At 43.0% G+C, this 19,626-nt stretch overlaps 1 protein-coding gene across 1 annotated transcript in view; it reads right to left on the bottom strand.

Moving 5' to 3' along the window:
- Positions 1 to 19,626, bottom strand: part of ZDHHC8 (zinc finger DHHC-type palmitoyltransferase 8) — a 227,146-nt gene that overhangs the window by 7,127 nt on the left and 200,393 nt on the right. The window lies entirely within an intron of this gene.

The raw sequence follows: 19,626 nt of genomic DNA on the forward strand, positions 1-19,626 counted from the left end.
GGGGTTCCAGGTGCAGAGGCAATGGGACTCTGCAGGGGCTTCCAGGTGAAGGTGGTTGGAGCTAAGGGGAAGGGTCTGGGTGCTGGGGAAATGGGGCTTGGTAGGGTGGGTATCTGGGTGCACCTAGTTGGGAGTCAGTGACATGGGGGTCTGGATGTGGGGGCTCACAGTGGTGCAGGGGGTGGAGGGTGGGGCATCAGGGTGAGGGTTTGAGTGAAGAGAGCTCAGTGGGGGGTGGTCTGGGTGCAGGGGTTGAGGTTCAGTGCAGTGGGGTTTAGGTATGGAGGGCTAAGGGGGTTCTGGATGTACCAGGTGAGGCTTCGCAGGGGTGTCTGGGTCTGGGAGATCCCCCAGATGCACAAGGGTTGGGTGGATGGGGGAGCAGCTCCCTGGACAGTGGCCCCTCCCCCCACAGCTGAGGAGTGATGGAGGCAGAAAGCAGAGGAGGATGCTGAGCTTCCTGCAGCTGGGAAGAGCTTTCTGGGGGTGGGTCTGACACAGCCCCAGCTACTCCTTTCCTGCCTCCAGTTCGGCCAGGACTAGCAGCTGATCCAGGCTCAGGGTAGGAGCACTGGCTGGGGTGTCCCCAGCCCTGTGGTGATTTAACTCTCCGCTGGCTGCTTCGGGTGCCTGAAACGATGTACCTGCGCTGCTAGGCAGTGGTGTGTGACTGCTCTTGCAGCTTCCCTTTACTTCCCTGTCAGAAAGTCATTTTTCTGTGGGGAAGCAAAGAAATTTGTGGGGGGGCATGAATCTTGTGCGCACACAGTGGCACAGAATTCCCCCAGGAGTACTTTATGGCCGATATTAAAGTACATCTAAGTTACATTCTGTTAGTCTGGAGGACAGGAGCACAAGTGAGAGCATCTTTGAAATATCTGATTATTAATTTTACTCTTGCCTATTGAGTAGTTATCCTTGGGTTTCCATTGGAGTGTGAATGTCAATTTAGATGGTATTTTATGCTTAGAGAAAAAGAAATCTGAATGGAAGATTCAACAAAATCTTAATTTTACCTGTCCAATCTTGCAACACTCTATTCCCTACTTGATTTTTAAATTCATTAGTTAGTATCAGGTCTCCCACTGTTGTATTGTCCGACTATTTAGTGAACTAAAATTATGAACAGTAGGTATGGTGGAGCAACACATTCAGAAACAGGACTCTCAGACTGAATCAATTAACTAGGTAAACTCAGACAATGCTAGTTCCAGACAGCATAACATCAATTTTTGCCTTACATTTGATTAACACAGCTCTACATTTCTAGAAGAAAAAACCCTGCTTGTTTATTTAGCTTCTGGCCAGTGAAGCAGGATTGCTAAGAATATGCTGGTTCATAGCAACCTGTATCAGGAAAACAAAATGATATCCTGTGTTTGTACAGAGATTTAATTCTTTGTTCTTGTTTGCTAGAAGCATTGGCTAAGGGACACTAAATATTTTTACCTTTTCTTTGATATGCTACTGTACTAAATTTAGAAATAGACATGGCTCAAAGTACTATTCAGATATACTAGAAATTCAGAGTTGAGCGTACACTAACCCACTTCTTACTAGTGCAACACATTCGATGTCACTGCAGTACTTACATATGCAAGAACCACCAGTGATTGAATCCCCCTGCATAAACCAGTTACAAAGGTGCAGGTAGAGCCTGCAGTGGGACTGGGATCTTGCAGGACCTGCTGCCATAATAGTGAGAGTGGTTAAAATGTACTTTGATGTGTGCAGGATTGGGTGGTCAAAAAAACCCCAACAAAGACAGACAGACTGTGGTAATTTGCAGAATTTTTTTTTTTTTAAAGGTTTTAAAACAAATTTAAGCAACGGAAAGAAGGATTTGAGGTCTGTTGAAGGAGTTAAGTATTTTTTACATGGTTTAAGCAAGTTTTTTTTATTCTTTTAGTGGTAAAAATTGTGTCTGAATTCTATTTATATATAGACTATATTAACTGACGGTTTCAGGTTGGGGGATTAGTAGCATGGGGGAAATCTCTCTTGCAGGATTTGCAGGGGGGAGCAGGATAAAAATGTAAGAAACAATGCAGGAGTGGGTGGGAGTAAAACTGAGTATTGCGGGACGGGACAGGAGGGGGATTAAAAAAATAGTCCCACGTGGGGCTCTACGGGCAGGCAAAGAATAGTTCTTATGAACCCTTGTATATAGCATTACAGGAAAATCTTTAGAGAACAGATATAGTCTCAACCCTGAATTTTCTTACTGTCCTAGTTTTAGGTCATCTGTATCTTGACCGCATTCTGGAAAGAATATTTACAGAAATATGCTAACATGGTTTCACATTTCAGCATTGGCAGAATCATTAAGCTACTCCTTGAAGGTCCAATACTCCTGTGGATCTGTAAAGATGCAGAAGTGGCAAATAAACTTGGGCATTTGCATCACTTGTATGCTATAACTGCATTAGCATTGTGTGCACTAAGCTATGCGCTATAATAGTATCTGTTTAGCCAATCTATGTTCATTAGTTTAATATTATTCACATCATGAGCAGCATGTCTACCTGTTCTAGATATCAGCTACCCAGGAAAGCTGTTCCTGCACAAGTACCAGAAGAGTTATCAACTCTGATTCTTGTTAATTTATAGGAGGGAGGGGCTGTTTGTGCAAATTTAGCACTCGTTGAAGATGACAGAAAGATGTGCTGAGATCTAGACAGCTTCCCTCAAAACCTTACCAAAGTGCTTCAACCTTGAACCAGGAGAAACCACCCTTAAGAGTGAACGGGAAGTTCAGTCATCATGGTCCAATCAGTCCTTTGCTTCTCTGCAGAGACTATCTACAAATCTATTGTCCAAACAGCCTCAACACTGCAGAGGTGGCTTTTACTGATGTGAACTAGACCAAAACAAAATTTAGATATAGGGAGGCAGGAGGAACAGGCTGAAAGATACTCCATTTTACAATTACTTCAGCAATCTCCAATTTGCTTGTTTCCAGCAGAAAACAATATGAGCCTAGAAGACAGCTTTGTGCTTTCAGTTTACTAGGTCACCCCCAGGCCCTTCCTACAACACCTATTTTTAACTTAATTTTAGTGCATCTATTTATCCTCTAGTTAGATCCCTCTCCCCCACCACACAGCTACTTCAAGCCTCCTCTTTCATTCTCTCACACTGCACAAAGTAACCCTCCTGCAGCTCATACAGATTAGCCCTATTGCTATCCTGCTGCCAATACCAACATTGCACTCTACCACCATAAACCCAGCCCAAATCTTCCACAGAGTAGTCCTCATGGTCCTGTTTCTCCACCAGACACACAGTAATCCTCTCCATCTCATACAAATCCTTTTACTACTACTTCCTATCTCGACACACACAAAGTAATCCTCCTCCTCCTCCTGATCCCACAGCACACAGATCAATTTCTTCAGTGCAGTACATATTTTGCTTCTTCAGTTAACACACATCTGTGTATTTGTTTTATGCATTTTTATAAGGACTAGTACTTGGACTCTGGCTGAATAAAATTAGTCTGGTCACAGAGAGTTGCTGCTTAACTGAACTGGCTGTGATTTTTATAGTCAACAGCCCCTATGAGTAGCTTTAATATATTTGATCAATATTTTGATTTGATAAACATACTGCTCTACTAAATAAAGAATGAGCCTCATATGTTTTTAAAGCTGAAAGATTTCTCAAGTTGTTTCCTCTTCTCCAACTGTAAGGCATTAGGAAAAAAACATGCCCCATAATGAAGATTCATGTCTATAATATACTTTACAGGACTACTTTTGTTCTACTAGTGGACTGTCTTCTAAAGATGCATGGGTAAGACAACTCTGCAAGGACGGTTGTCAAAAATTCTAACAGATTTAGAAAGCTGATCCTTCTGAGGAAGAAATCAGTGTGGTGAGAAATACACAAATGAAAAACCCAGGACAATTCTGATATATAACCATAAAGCAATTTATGCCTCAGGGAGCAACAGAAATATCAGTAATTTTAAGAACAAATCCTAACTAGATAGTCTAGCTCAACATTACCTTCCTTACTAAATCAATCTTTAGGTTTTGATGCATAGGAAACTTTTAAAACTACTCCTAGAAGTTTGCAGCTTGATTGGGTTCCTTTATGAACTTACATTTTTTCCTTCAGAGGCCTAAAGACCAACAAATTTAAATCTGAAACAGGGCCATTCTCTTCTAAAAGTCTTCTAAATCTGACTGGACAGGTTTTTTTTCTAGCAGGCGTAAGTAACAGTGCTCAGGGTTTCAAGTCCACCCTGATTAAGTGACATGCTCCTGTTTCAAAGACAGTTGTCTTTTCACCCCTCCGCCTCCACAGGTCTAGATATCATCAGGGTGGATAAAAATCAATGATTTTTTAATTGGATTTTTTTATTTAAATCAGATTTTTTGATAAAATGCCTTTTGAGGAAAGAAATCTATCTAAAGATAGGTTTTAATTAAGGTACATTACAGCTCAAAGATATCTTATCATGGAATAGGGATTATAAATTCTAATTCTATAGTATCAGACAATACTTATGGGGTTCCAGGTGCTTATGTATAGATTTAGGTTAATCTTTCTATCTACCCAATGGGACTCAGTGCTCAGTCTAGAAGATACCATCAGAGATGCTTAGTTTTGCAGTTCTCAAACTCTGGATTTGTGTCTCCAGAGATAACATGCTTGTTAACAGCAAAAAGGTTTTTAAAATCAATAAATAATATATAGAGGTGAGAAATAACAGACCTCAGCCCTATTGTCCCTCTGGAAATTTGTGTACATACAGTCAATCACTTAGCCCCTATCTAAAGGTGCAAAGTTTCAAAAATGTCAATGAATAGAAGACTTGTTGGGTGCGGAATAGATCTGGACAAGGAGAAGAAGTCTAGAGATAAATGTGAGAAGGGAGGGACAGGCAGTAGAAACAAAAATGAAACTGTTTGAGCAGCATATTCCAGAAGTCTTGAGGTCTTTCTGAGTGTAGCCTTCATTGATTTGAGATCTACCATACCATTCTTCACTAGAAGGGAAAACCTATAATGGCAGCAGGCCATAAAAGAGACCCAGTTTGGGAATAAGAACAATTTAAGAAATATATGTTTGCTGATGATGTTTTAAAGAAAGTCACACCAGTGAACTGGTGGAAGTCACTTAAGCCCTTGGATTCAGAGACTGCTGAAGTGATAATCTCATTTTTAACAGCAGTAGCTTCTTCTGCGGGTGTAGAAAGAATATTTTCTTCCTTTGGACTAAGTCATTCCAACTTGAGAAATTGTTTGGGACCTGAAAAAGCAGGAAAGCTTGTTTTTCTTTTCCAGATTATGAACAAACAGGAAAATGACGGTGAAGACGACTGAGTTAGCTGCAGAAGCCAATATTTTAAGTTTCTCATGTTGGCCTGGCTGACATAGTCAATTTAATTTTTGTTTTTTAAAACAAAAAAAAAATTCATTTAGCTATTTTAGTATGAAACAATTTTAACAAAAACAAACCTGATTTTAAAAAGCTTGAATGTTTAACTAAATTCAAAAATTCATATACTTGTTTTGTTAAAATATTTTATGTTTGCTGTTGAAGAAAAAATCCAGAATACATAATGTTGTTGTTTTCGTTATATAAAACAATTTAAATGTCTGGTGATGTTCTCCTCCTAATACAGCATGGCAAGAAAATCCTCCAAATATTAATGGTTAACCTGTTGAATTGGAGATAGTTCACCTCCCAATGACTTCATAAATATTTGCTTCAATTACCTTTGGTAATTTAAATAACCAAACAAGCATTTATTTTCTGATATAGCTGTAAAACTAATCTGAAAAGTTTTCTAAATAAATCACTTTAAAAATGTATAGTGTGTACCTTCTAAAAATGAAATCTACATCTATCTCTGAGTTATGAAAAATATGTATTAAGGTCATAACCAACAAGAATGCACTTTTATGTAGAAATCCATGATTAAATCGAGTCTTCCTGACTAGTGATTTAAATCATGATATTTAAACCTGGATATCATTGAGACCAATTAGCTATTCTCACTGCTCTTGCATGTTGCATCTTTAAAGAGGAGAATTCCTGATGATTTACTTATTAATAAATTATTCTTAGGAGACTCAAAGAAAAATTTCAAGTCCTCACTAAGAAGTCTTCAAGTCACATAGTGCCTTAAAGCATTGCCTTTAAGAAGCTGAATCAAAGTTACTGGAAACAATTTGAAGGATGACAATTCTGAAATAAGATTTTTCCTTAGATTTTTTCCACACAGATTTCTAGTTCTCATTTTCCATTAAATAGCAGCTCCCTCAGGTAACAAAAGTAACATTCTATATGGAATAGAGAGAAAGCCAGTCTTATTTTAATTAGACACTTTAGTTCTCAAGGAACCAGATTTAAACCGAAGTAGTAGTCCATGCTTAGTGTGATAGTGTGTTTTCAACTTTCACATAAAATCTTATTGGAGTTAATTTGCATTAGCTCTTACATAGTCTGCAGTTTCTAGCTTCAAAAAAAGTGGCAATTATGTTTCTGCTATTCCCCACAATAGATCTCCTAATTCATGCATGTGATAATGAGCAATCAAATTTGCAAAAGTAAACTTTTCCAAGAAGCACTGACCAATTGTGTGTTATGTGCGTGCATGTTTAGCAACCTTAACTATAGGTTACGGCCAGGTCTGCCTGTAATTAATTTCATGAATACACTTTTTGGACAGCTATAGTAAAAGGCTGCACTACCAGTTAGAGTCACAGATTGACATCTAGTCTGACCTGTATATCACAGGCCACCGCCACCCAGCACTAAACTCAACAATTGAAGTTAGACCAAAGTACTCCAGCCAACAGGAAACTAGACTATTATGTGCCACAAGCTGAGATAGGCAGGACCAAGGTGCACCAGTGCCTAAAGCCCACTCAACAGTAGGGAAATGATTAAGATAGTCCCAGATAATCCTGGCAAGTAACCTGCACCCACACACTGCAGAGGAAGCCAAAAACAAAACAAAAAAAACAAGGTCACTGCCAACCTGACCTGAGAGAAATAGCTTCCTGACCTCACATAGGGAAATCAATTAAACTCTGAGCACATGAGAAAAAAAAAACAGCCAAGCACCCGAGAGAGAGAGAATGCTCATTGCGACCTGAGAGCTCTGGCCTTCTCCATCCAGTGTCCCGTCTCTGGCCATAGCTATCCCTGATCTTCAGAGGAAGGATATTTAAAAAAAACAGAATAGACTGGAGATGGGGAAAAAAAAAATCCCTTCATGACCCTTGCATGTGGCCAGCTGAAACCTTGAAGCATGAGCTTTTAGGAACATAAAACAAACCGCAAATGAGAAGCAGGGTTGCTGAGCCCAGCCCCTATCACAGGGGCAGGAAACCTATGGCATGTGTTCCGAAGGCGGCACATGAGCTGATTTTCAGTGGCACTCACACTGCCCGGGTCCTGGCCACCAGTCCAGAGGCTCTGCATTTTAATTTAATTTTAAATGAAGCTTCTTAAACATTTTAATAATCTTATTTACTTTACATACAACAATAGTTTAATTATATATTATAGATTTATAGAAAGAGACCTTCTAAAACGTTAAAATGTATTACTGGCACGCAAAACCTTAAATCAGAGTGAATAAATGAAGACTCGGCACACCACTTCAGGGCCAACCCCTGCCCTATCATCACAAGCTAATGAAAACGTCCTATCACATGGCTATGTTAGAGAACTTTGAGTAGTATATCAAACAATGAAAATGTAGTATATAGATCAGCTCAAGTGAATTTATGACATGTAACTTGGCTAGTCACCCATCACACCACTAAATGGCATCTGCCTTGCTAGATACATCAACTATACTGCAAGAAATAATCTAGATCGCACATATATAGATTTACTGAAAACTACATGTTTTTGTGGCAGTCATTCCCCCGCTCTAGCAACAGAGAGATCAATTGAAAACCCAACTATTTTCGTATCACTTAAAGGACTCAAGTGATATCAGAAACCCCCTTGTGCAAAGTACAGTACATAAAAATTATGAGTTCTTTGAAGCAGGAAGTGACTCATCTTTTTAGTTATTAAAAGTGGCAAAAGGGTGGAATAAAGAAGAGTTACACTCACTTTACAGATGGGCAACTAAAACGGACAATAAGTCACTTGCCCAAAGTCACCCAGGATGTCTGTGGATAGATCTAAGAACTGAACCTGAATCTCCTGAGTTCAGCATCTTAACTTACAGAGAGGAGGGATAGCTCAGTGGTTTGAGCATTGGCCTGCTAAACCCAGACTTGTGAGTTCAATCCTTGAGGGGGCCACTTAGGGATCTGTGGCAAAATCAGTACTTGGTCCTGCTAGTGAAGGCAGAGGGCTGGATTTGATGACCAAGGTCCCTTCCAGTTCTAGGAGTTAGGATATCTCCATTAATTTATTTATTTTTTTTTTATTTGTGGTTATTACAACCTCTGCAAGGGCCTACCCATCTAGAAATAGATTTTAAGTCCCACCATTACCAATTTTCTAATTGTTCTCTAAAAGAGTTTGCTTTTGGAGCATAGTTCACCATTGTACTCTAATTTTGGTTACTATTCACATAGGCTAGATTCAAGTTAGCAATCCGAGTAACCATCTGTAGCTGCTTTGTGGTCTGTGTCAAGTGGTTTGGTATGGTGTCAACTAAGGTCCTCATAGTAAACTGTCCTCATGACAAAAAGTTCACAACTGGCCCTTATGATGAAGGTCTGAATACAGCAACCAAGAATGGATTTGGAATAAATTGATCTACCTTCCCCTCTGCAAGTAGGCCTCCATGTCAGGGAGATGGCATATTAATGGGCATATTAAGTTTGATTTCAGTGTGCTACAGTTGTTACACTGCTAGTGAAAGGAGCAAGGTTGACTGAAGTACTAGAAATAAACTTCAGGTGCACAGAGAAGTAAATATGGGTAATAATTATTTGGATTCATCAGCACAGGAATTCTATAAATAGTTAGATATGCCATTTGGACACGGACACATACACAAACTAAAAATAACTATTTAAAAATGCATTATTGCTTTGAGATTTTTAAATTATATCTATCTAGCACAATCTTTAGACACATTAGATTGTATAATGCCTCATATTTTGATTCTAAAACATTATGCAATCAAAACAGCCTGCTACGATTTTAGTTTGGATTTAGTGTTATTAAACTGGAGTCTGGCATACAAATCTCTCTGGGGAGATAATTCCACCAGACAGGAGCTCAATGAGCTAAAGCTTGATACTTATATTTGCCCATTTTAACTGCAAAGTATTTATTATAATAAACAATACAGATGGTTAGTCATTAGCTGAATATAGTCAGTCCCATAGAGAGTGCAGGCAAATTAAGTTTATTAGAATTAAAGAAAAAAATCTAAATCTGATTTGGCATTCCAGAGATTAACCAAACCGTATGTTTGATATCTGCATAGTCAGAAGTTTGCTATCCATAAAAGCACCCTGATAGATTCAGTCCTATACAAACTAAGCTTTTTTTGACACAAGATATTAAGATAATTTTTAAACAAAATGGTTACCATAATAAAAACTGAATAATCCAAACAGGTTAATTACTGCAATTTCTGATACTGCATACACTTGGACTTCATAGTCTTCCTATTCCAAAGAATTAGCATGATACACTTACTGAGCCAAAAGGGAGAAATGACTTGTGTATGTCTATACACAAGTCACATAGACACGGGGAGGGATAGCTCAGTGGTTTGAGCATTAGCCTACTAAACCCAGGGTTGTGAGCTCAGTCCTTAAGGGAGCCACTTGAGGATCTGGGGCAAAATCAGTACTTGGTCCTGCTAGTGAAGGCAGGGGGCTGGACTTGATGACCTTTCGGGGTCCCTTCCAGCTCTATTAGATAGCTATATCTCCCTATATTATAGCACAGAGAAGACTATGAATTGCATACATTAAAAATGCAGAAGGTATTCCTACAGAATATTTAGACCCTATAAAGACACCAATTACTTCCTACCATTATTAAACCTCAGTATTTTAATTTCATTTCAGTTTGGATAATTCTACCCTCCTACAAGTCCCTCTTAAAATTTCAATAACCTGAATTCATTTCCTGTTTTAAGTTGTTGCATAGTTCAGTGTTGTTAAGAGCTATTTGTTGCCACATTCCACCCCAGAGGAAGTTATACCTCAATGGCAGCTGAGCAGACCCCTCTGTATAGTTTGTGGCGTACTTTGGGATCAAAAAGTCTGGATATTAGTTATTAATTTCTCCTCCCACTCTGTTGTGAAGTTGGTTATACATCATGTTCTCTTAAAACGCCCCCCAGTAGACCTACAGTTACCTCCATCTCACTGGGACCTTCAGTAATTTCACTTTCATTATTGTAATGAAGTTATATCAGGGAGGGGAAACCTCAAATAGAGGGTGTAGATAGCCGTGTTGAAAGATTTATCATATGTAATTATGACTTGTGTGTGCTATTTTTCTGTGAATTAGTCTTTTAGGTGTGGTGGTGCTGGTGGAGAGGTAATGTGCTGTTTATGTGCACCCCGATACTCCAGGGGTGGCTGCATTTCCAGGGTAATTTCCAGGCAATTTGGAAAGGCAGGCCAGCTCCCACCCCAGCTTTTATCCAGAATCCACAAACACTTTACAAAAGGGGGGGGGGGCAAATACTCCTCTTTTCAGACTGGGAAACTGAAGTACAGAGAAATTAAGTGACTTGCCCGCAGCAAATCAGTGGCTGGACCAGGAACAGAACCCAGGAGAGTCCTGACTCCCTGTCATGTTCTCTCCCCATTACCAAAACCGCTAGAGGCAGGGCAGGCGCCTCCCCGCAGCACAAGAGCCCATCTGGGGCCAGGCAGGGCCACCCAGAGGATTCAGGGGGACTGGGGCAAAGCAATTTTGGGGGCCCCTTCTGTTAAAAAAAAGTTGCAATACTGTAGAATACTATCACCTTGTGGGGGGCCCTGTGGGGCCCGGGGCAAATTGCCCTCCTCCCCCTCTGGGGGGCCCTGGGGCCAGGTACCCCCCTGCTGGGCCAAGCCCCCTACAGGGAGCGGGAGGGACCCTGGGCTCCCCCATGTGCACCCCCCAGGGACGAATCCAAGTGCCCCTAGTGGGCAGGACTAAGGGACCCCAGCGCCCCCCGGGAGCCACGGGGAACCCGCGGCGTAGCCTACAGGCGGCTCGGCCCCGGCCCCGGCCCCGGCCCCACCCGCGGGCAGCCGCGGCTCGCTCCTACCTGTCCCAGTTGCTGTCCCAGTAGCCGCCCCCGCCGGCGGGTCGCTCTGCCCAGCCCGGCGCCGCGGGGCAGGAGGCGGCGGGCGGCAGCGGCAGCAGCCCGGGGGCGGCTCCCGACGAGCGGGTCTCGGCGTCTCCCCCGGCGCCACGGGCCGGCTGCTTGCCCACGCCCACGGCCGAGAAGAGCACGGAGCCGCCGGCCAGCCCGCAGGCGGCCAGCGCCAGCGCCCGGCGGAACGACATGGCCCAGGCAGAGCCGGGGAGCCCGCGCGGCCGCGCCGAGCCTGAGCGCGAGCGGGGGAGCCGGCCCTTCCCGCCCGCCTCACAGCTCCGCCCTGGACGGGGCGCGGCGCGGGACAAGCTTCCTCCGCGCAGCGCACTCCCCGCTGGCCCGGGAGGGGAAGAAAGGGGAGGAGGATCAGAGGGGGAGGGGAAGGAGGGAGAAACAGGGCCGCCCGGGGGGGCGGGGCAAGAGGGGCAATTTACCCCAGCTCCCCCCCCCCCACGAGCTAGAGTATTTTTTTTATTGAAGGGGCCCCCGAAATTGCGTTGCCCCAGGCCCCCTGAATCCTCTGGGCGGCCCTGGGGAGAAAGGGAGAGGAGGACGGGGGAGAAAAAAGGGGGAAGAGGATCAGAGGGAAAAGGAGGAAGGGAAAAGATTGAAGCCAGCATGGCAAGAGGGATGGGGAGGGTGTCCCCAGACCATGTTGTCAATTATGAGTTTGTATTGGACTCGCACCCAACAGCCCAGTCATAGTTCAGGACCTCACTGTGCTAGGTGCTGTACAAACAGAAGGAAAAGACAACCATTGTCCTATATTGCTCTGTTCTTTTCTTCCCACATGGCTGGCCCCAAGTTCAGAGTTGATCCCTGGACCCAGCCCTCCCCTGTGGTGCGCCCCTCCCTGACATGAAGGACATTGGTGGTCTCTCTCAGACCGTTAAGCAATATGAACAGTATTTACATGCACAGCAGCAGCATATCCCACCCCAAGCGTGCTGCACAAGCCATTACGAACAGTGACCAGAGTATCATGAAACAGTGGCAATTAAGGAAAATAAACCAAATAGATTCTAATGGGCACTTGACTTGCCTTGAGTCAGTAGGATTGCTGACGAGATTAGGCCCTCAGTTGTGTTGCATTGTTATTTGTCCCCGGACATTAAAAACAGGCCTTGATCCTGCACAGGTAGCTCCCTGTGCCCATACTGAGCCCAATGAGATTCCACCTAGGTGCAGGGGGTTACCCACACTGAGATCATTGCAGAAACAAAGCCCTAATGTGAGTGTCTCTGGGCTAAATTCAGTCCCAGTGTAAAAGCAGGCACCAACCAGTTGATCTCAACGGATTTGAGCTAGCTTACACTGCAGTGGAGTGGATTTGTTGCTTAAGACCTACAAAGGAAGTGGGTTTAAATAAACCAAGTGATTCAGATACATTGAAAAAAACAAAAACTTGTAGAGTTGGACATAAATTGTCTTGCACAAATAACTGGCCAGTACCTACCTCCCTTAGTTTCCTAGCAAGCTGTTCAGCAATCAAGCACTCATTCCTCTGTTGCTTATTAACAGTGCGCTCCTTTCCAAAACAAATTGTGCTCCACGATTATCTAATAAATATTAACAGAGCCCTAGTATAAGTTCTTTTCCTTGAAACAGGGTCCTTGTTTAGTTCTGTCAGAATTAGTGTGCTCTGGCATAGGACAGCCAAACGGAGATTAACAACGTACATGTTGATATTGATGCAATCCTTTGTCCTATATCACAATACTGCATACCCAGCATTCAGGTATATTCTTTTCCTACCACTGTTCCTCAGAACACATACCTTGGGAATGGCAAAAACACCCAAGTAGGACTGTTGGACTGGAAGTTATGCAATAACAATTTAAGGGTGTTTGCATAAGGTTACATCTAAATCCTTTGTTAAAGTACACAACTGTTTAAACCTAGGTGCATTTTAAACTTTGAAACCACAGAACACGGAGGCTGATAGTGCATTTGATAACCCACACAGAAGATAGCCTAGATATGAGACGTGCATAACTTTAACATATCTAAACAGGTCTCTACACTGATTTCTTAGAAGAATTAAATTCTGTCTTGGTTTATTTTCTGCAATGAGAAATTTTAATACCATGTTATATTTTCAAGCAAACCTCTGAGCAGATCAGCTATAAACTATAAAGATCAAATATGAGTTTGTTAACTTTGTTAACTATATAATGTATTTTTATATGGGGGCTATTGGTGGTTTCTTGGAGCAGGGAAGCAGAAGGCCTTAAGTGTCCTCTGTAAGAATGACACTTATAACAGTCACTCCCTTTGAACACTAAATTTCTACCAATACCCCTGCTACAAACCAAACAACAACAAAACCTAACCCAACCAGTGTTTTTTACCCGCAAAACTGGGAAAGTCCAAAAACTCCATGAAGTCCATTAGAGGCTTCACTATTGCTACTAATTTTACATGGAAAGTGCTCAGATAGACCGGTGATGGGAGGCAGGATAAAACCCTAACTTAGGGGCTAGCTGCTGCAAATACAGGATCTCGGCCAGGCATACGCTCAAGGAGCTAGCTTCTCCTGCCGTCTTGCTGCTGCAGTTATATTCTATTTTTAGTGCACTAGCTTGATGAGAGCTAGCTTGAGTATGTCTCCTTGAGTTGGGAATCACACACCCCCAGCTGGAAGTGTAGACATACCCAGACAGACAGTAAACTCTTCTCAACAGCAGACCTCCTAAATAGCAGCTCTCAGAAATTACTTCCCTGGAGCTGCTTCCCTCCTGCCCCTGGCCTTTCATCTCTAGCCCTGCCCTCCCCCCCGCGCACACACACACACCTTGCTTCTATATCAGGAAGTCAGAGCTGGTTTCATTAAAACTAAAACACAACATTAAAATTAACTGCTATATTTATACATATTATTTCATTCTCTTAAGAGGCCAAGTTGAGGTTTAACTTTTCAAAGTCCTTCATGACTGGTAGTTTCTGTGGGACAAAAACACACAAGTGACAAGCATTCAAAAAGGTTCTCAGTCTTAAAATTTGCCATTCAGGCTTTTGCTATTCTCAGAAAATTGAAGCCATACAATCTCCCGCTATGAAGCATTGATGGCTGCTGTGTAAATGAGAGCAATATAGTCTCCCCATCTACCCCAACCCAGTTGCATAACCAGAGGTTACTAAAAACATAGCACTACCATATCCAGTCGCTTGAGTAATGGTTTAATGTTTTTGTGTGAATTTATTTGCAAACTATAAAACACAAGTCTAGAGATAAGATAAGCAGAACAGAACACTTAGTGCTGAGCTGGCTCCCAAGTCCCATATTTATCCAATGAGATGACCTAGGAACTGGCTTCAGCACTGATTTACACCCTGTGAACTCAATGGTTTGCAAAAGGCTGAAAGGAATTCTGTCAAATATGAGCCTCAGGTTCCTGTATTATTTTGAAGATAAAAGTGTGTTATTAAAATCGAGAGACTTTGTACATTTGATTGTGCATTCTGGTCATTCCTAGTTTCCCTGTTTAAGATGCACTCTGCCCCTCTTAAATTCCTCATGCTAAAGTAATGCTATCCATAGTATCCTACCAACGTTTCAGCTGGGAGCCCAGTTTCTGATTTCAGTCTCCGTGCACTCCATCGAGTTACTCTGGATTTACATCAGTGTAACTGAAAGCAGAGTCTGCCACATTCACATTTATCCCAAACAAACTTCATCCTATTTTTATCACTGTAGGTGATTTACATCAGAAACTCTGCATGATTATGCCAAGACTATAGAAAACATTACTTCTGCTAAAGAAGTTAAACCATTTAAAGCTTTTCCACCTAAGTGCTTTTCCCCTGAAACCACTTTATGTCGATGGCACTTACGCTGTGAGAGGTATGTTTGGATGTCTTATACTGCTTCCTCCTTGGACATTTTACAGATCAACAGTGGCTCCCAGGGGTGAGACAAGTGTATCACAGACACATAGAAACATTTGCTACTGACTAGGATTTTTTTTGTCTTTATTTCTCTTTCCTGAACGATAATCTTTCAGAATCATTTTAGTTCTTAGTTTCTTCTTAAACAGCTTTAAAACTAAGCTTAGATTTTGTTTCAGTTTGTCATGGAACTATGAACCCTAATCATACAGAGGAACTGTATGTGTATTCTTTCTTATAAGTTACCTACAAGCAATGAAGACAAATGTATTTATCCTCAAATCTTCATCCTATGCCCTACAAGTATACCCTTCCCCTCTCATGAGATGTCAGTCCACCCCTCTCACCTAAAAGATGGACTCCCTCCCAGCTTCAGGAAAAGTACCCCTGAATCATTCCGCCCTCCGCCCGTCTTCCCTCCATGCTAGTTTCCTCTCTCCCTGAGACAGCTATTTTCACCTCCCAGTTGTCCTTCAGCCAGTGTCCAGCTAGTTCGATCCCAGCTCCCAGCCATCCTGAGTCCCAGCTGACACCTCTCCAGTTGCTCACTGAGGAAGAAGGGGAGCCTCTGGGCAAGGCACCCAGCAGTACTCCACAATCCCAGGCAGACATGATCAGGGCCAGGCCTGCAGTCCTTCAGGGCAGGGGCAGCGCGCAGAGCCTCCCTACCCACCCGTGCATGTAAGGGCTGCAGGGACCTGGCGACCGCTTCTGGGAGCCATGCAGAGCTAGGGCAGGCAGGGAGCCTGCCTTAGCCCCGGATCCACACTGCACTGCCAACCGGACTTTTAACTGCCCAGTTGGCGGTGCCAACCAGAGCTGCCAGGGTCCCTTTTTGACTGGGCATTCCGGTCGAAAACCGGATGCCTGGGAACCATATCTGGTTGCCATAAGAGCCATAGAGGCAACAGCACAAGTTACAGCAGCCCTAGGAGTCAGACTCAGGATCAGAAAGCATGATCCACATCTGATACTTGTGTGGACTCTGCTGGACCACTATGGGGCTGAGTCAGTGTCTGGGTCTTCTACCATTAACTTTAATGGGAGTAGAAGCAGGAGCAGGTCCCTGGCCCATAGTTTGTAAGTGGAATTTGTGAACCTTCAGAGAAAAATAAAAAAAAGGCAATTATGGTAATAAAAAACACATCTGAAAGGACAAAAATGTGTTTACAAAACTACTTCCAGCTACGGCAGGCAGATTTAATCATCATCCATCATCCCCCCCGTATAACGAATACATCTGACTATTTAGCATGTTAAAAAAAAAAAGAGGAAACAGTGTCTGTGTCATTTGATCCAAATGTGTTCAAATATATACTGTGGGCTTATTCCTGGCCTTCTTAAAGGAAATATTGATGTCATTCTGGGCTGCTTCAGATCCAGCACAAACTAAGCATTACATTAGTTTTAATGGTTGGGTTATGAAATGGGGCTTGTAGAAAGTCATTAAATTAAAAAAAAAAGCCAAGTGAAACACTGCATTTAAGTAACACTCCTCTTGTGACTCAGCCTGTCCAACGAAAGGAATTTTGGAGCTGAGCCTTGCTCTCTCTCTGACCTTATCTGACAACATCATTTAAAGGGAAGCATAAGATATTTGAGCTGAGTGAATATTGTACAAAATTTTCCATGAATGTTTATTTGCCTGCTTCAGCCGTGCTTGTGCTTCATTTGTTTTCGCTTTCCATGAACACCTGAGAGAGCATGCTTTACTTGGGGAAAGCAAATTGCAAAGTTTCATGGGGGAACTGTCTGTGGAAAGTGAAGTTCAAATATGCATGTGGGAGTGCTTGTGCCATCCTACTAGAGGTGGAAATGATACAATGTGATTTATCTGACCCATAACTACTAATTTGAAAGAGCAGTTATGGAATACTCAAGGCAACCTGTTAAGACTCAACCTGTAGAATAAAAATGTTTTGAAAAGAAACTGGCAAATAAAATACACGTCTGGAAATTATGATCCGCTTGCAGAAAGAGGCTACATTTGATGGCTGCATTATTGCACTATTGTTGCAAGAAAAGGTGCAAAAACTGCTAGAAAGACTAGTGGGGGAAGCAGAGAAGTGAGGTCTAAAGATCTCACTTGAAAAGACAAAGACAGTGGTGACATCTAAGTCTGTTGAAAAGGGGAAGATATTCCTGTCCAAATCTGAGAAGGCATTGGAGTGTGCTGAGCACTTCAAAGACCTGGGCATGACTACAAGGGGTGCACAACAGCACTTAGAGATCTGACATAGAATTGGACTCGTAACCGCTGCTCTAGTGACACTAAGTCACATTTGGAGAAGCAATAGTATTACCACTGTAATCCCCACTTGGAGTTTGCCACCTCCTGGAATTGGACTGAGCCTCTAGGGGGGTCCTTCCCTCTAGACCACAACAATGACAGCTACCAGCGCTCTCTGACACCATTTCCCAGCATGCATGGGAACAGAATTGACTCAGAACTCCTGCTGAAGCTAATAGGGAAGCTTCTGCATGGGGTGATATGGACAAGTAGTTTTCTGGGCCAATGATGAGCCAGAGCTGCTCAGCCCTCTCGGTGGGAGAGGACAGCCTGACTCTGACAGAGGGGTTTTAGCTTCAGTTTTGAGCTCTGAGCTAGGAAGCTGAGAAAGAAGCAGAACTGCTCAGAGAATCTCTGATTAACTCCCACTCCCCACAAAGGGAGTCTTAGAACTGCTGCATGATTATTGCTTGGGTCAGGCAGTTCCAGCCCTGCCAAAGACCAGTGTCCAGAGTGGCAGAGATCTGCCCCAGCACTGTCTACCACGAGCCAGCCAAGACTGTTGCATGACTTCAAATCAGAAAGCCAGGAACCTGCCCCACCTGGGGCGAAGACACGGGAAGGGAAGCCTTTTTGTTTAAGTTGGCCACTGTTCACCACATTGCAGTCCTCCTCTCTGAACTCATCCTCAGTGTGCCTGAGGGATGCCCAGGGGATACATTGTGAATGTTGGGAGGTGGGTAATGTGTTGATTTATTAGTGCTTAGCCCTTGTTAGTTAACCTTCTCCTTTTCCTTCCCCAGACCCTACTTTCCTATCCCCAGTAAAGCCCTCCTTTATCATACTGTTACGTTTGGGTTTGTAATTTCTTTGCTGGGGTTTGTGCTGAATATTGTTTCTTGTGTACTGGGTTTTATACTCCTTATCAGTAATGGTATCATTATTCATTTTCCCCTAGGGACACATCTCTTGTGTCTCAGGCACAGTGAGGAGTCACCTTGGGTGGAGGCACCAGGCGTCTAGAATCTAGGACCCAAACCCTGCAAGAAGAGGGAAGAATCCACACCAAGTAGCCAGCAGCAGGGAAGAGGCTTGCGCCACACATGAGAGAGGCTCTAATTATAAAGTGTAAAATTAAATTGCTGCAGTCTCTTGTTTTCAGCATCTTGTTATGTGACTGAGACAGGAAACAGGACATTAAGAGGCTAAGAAGAAAGAACTAAGAAGTAGTTGCCTGAATTTACAGTATAACCGGAGTGAGACCTGATATCATCAAGATGATCAGATGAAGAAGACTTGAGTTTGCAGGAGATATGGGTCAAATGAGTGGAGGAAAATTGCCAAAGCAAGTTCTGCAGAGACTGGTGCAGCAAGTGTGGGCCAGTGATGAGACTGACTGTATGAGATGCGGTCAGACTTGCTTCTCGAGGCTGTGTGAAGACCATGAAATGTGGAGGAAGATTGCTAGCCAATAACTCTCGTGTGTTGTGTTTACCTTTCATTATGATGTGACTGTATGGTGCTTGGCACTATGGGAGAATGTGTACGTATGTACTACTCCATATGAGCCATTCTCACAGCTCTTTAAGTTGTGATGACAAAGGTAGTGTAGCAACTGTGAGTCAAGATTCCTACTGACCATCATTAGGCAACATCTTAATTTGAGGCAGAGGGCTGAGCTGCAAAGTGTCCTCTTGCGCCTTCCTTGTTCATATGAACTGCCCTGTGCCCCAGTCAGCAAACCCAAGAGGCTACTGCATTGACCAGGACTATCCAATGAGAGCACCCCTCTTAGAGTCACTGCCCTATTGGATGATTGTTGCAGGCCCCACCCTGCAATTCCACACTGGCTGTGTGCCCTTTAATACTCACACACATTACTGGAGTTTGAGATGCATGAATACAAAGGTGCTATATAAGTGTAAAGTTGTATTCTTACTTATAACAAAGGAGCATCACTGTCTCTCAGTGGACAGGAAGACTCCATTTCTCTGCTTTAAGGATTCAACCATTTCCTTGCTTTAAAATCCCAGGCTCCATGTCAGAGCCACTGTCTTTTCAGTTGAGGAGGACTGGAAGGCACTCGCTTTAGCAACATCCTTAATCAACTAAAGCAATTGCTAACAACTGATGTGAGGCACTCCAAGGGCTGAACCTGTCACCTCTACCGCATACCCAGACCCCATTAGCCCAGAGAATAAGAGATCTCCCCAGACTGTCCTGTATTTATTGACACCAAGAT

This window comes from Mauremys mutica, chromosome 16 (genome assembly GCF_020497125.1).
Source record: "Mauremys mutica isolate MM-2020 ecotype Southern chromosome 16, ASM2049712v1, whole genome shotgun sequence".
Classification (NCBI taxonomy): Eukaryota; Metazoa; Chordata; order Testudines; family Geoemydidae; genus Mauremys; species Mauremys mutica.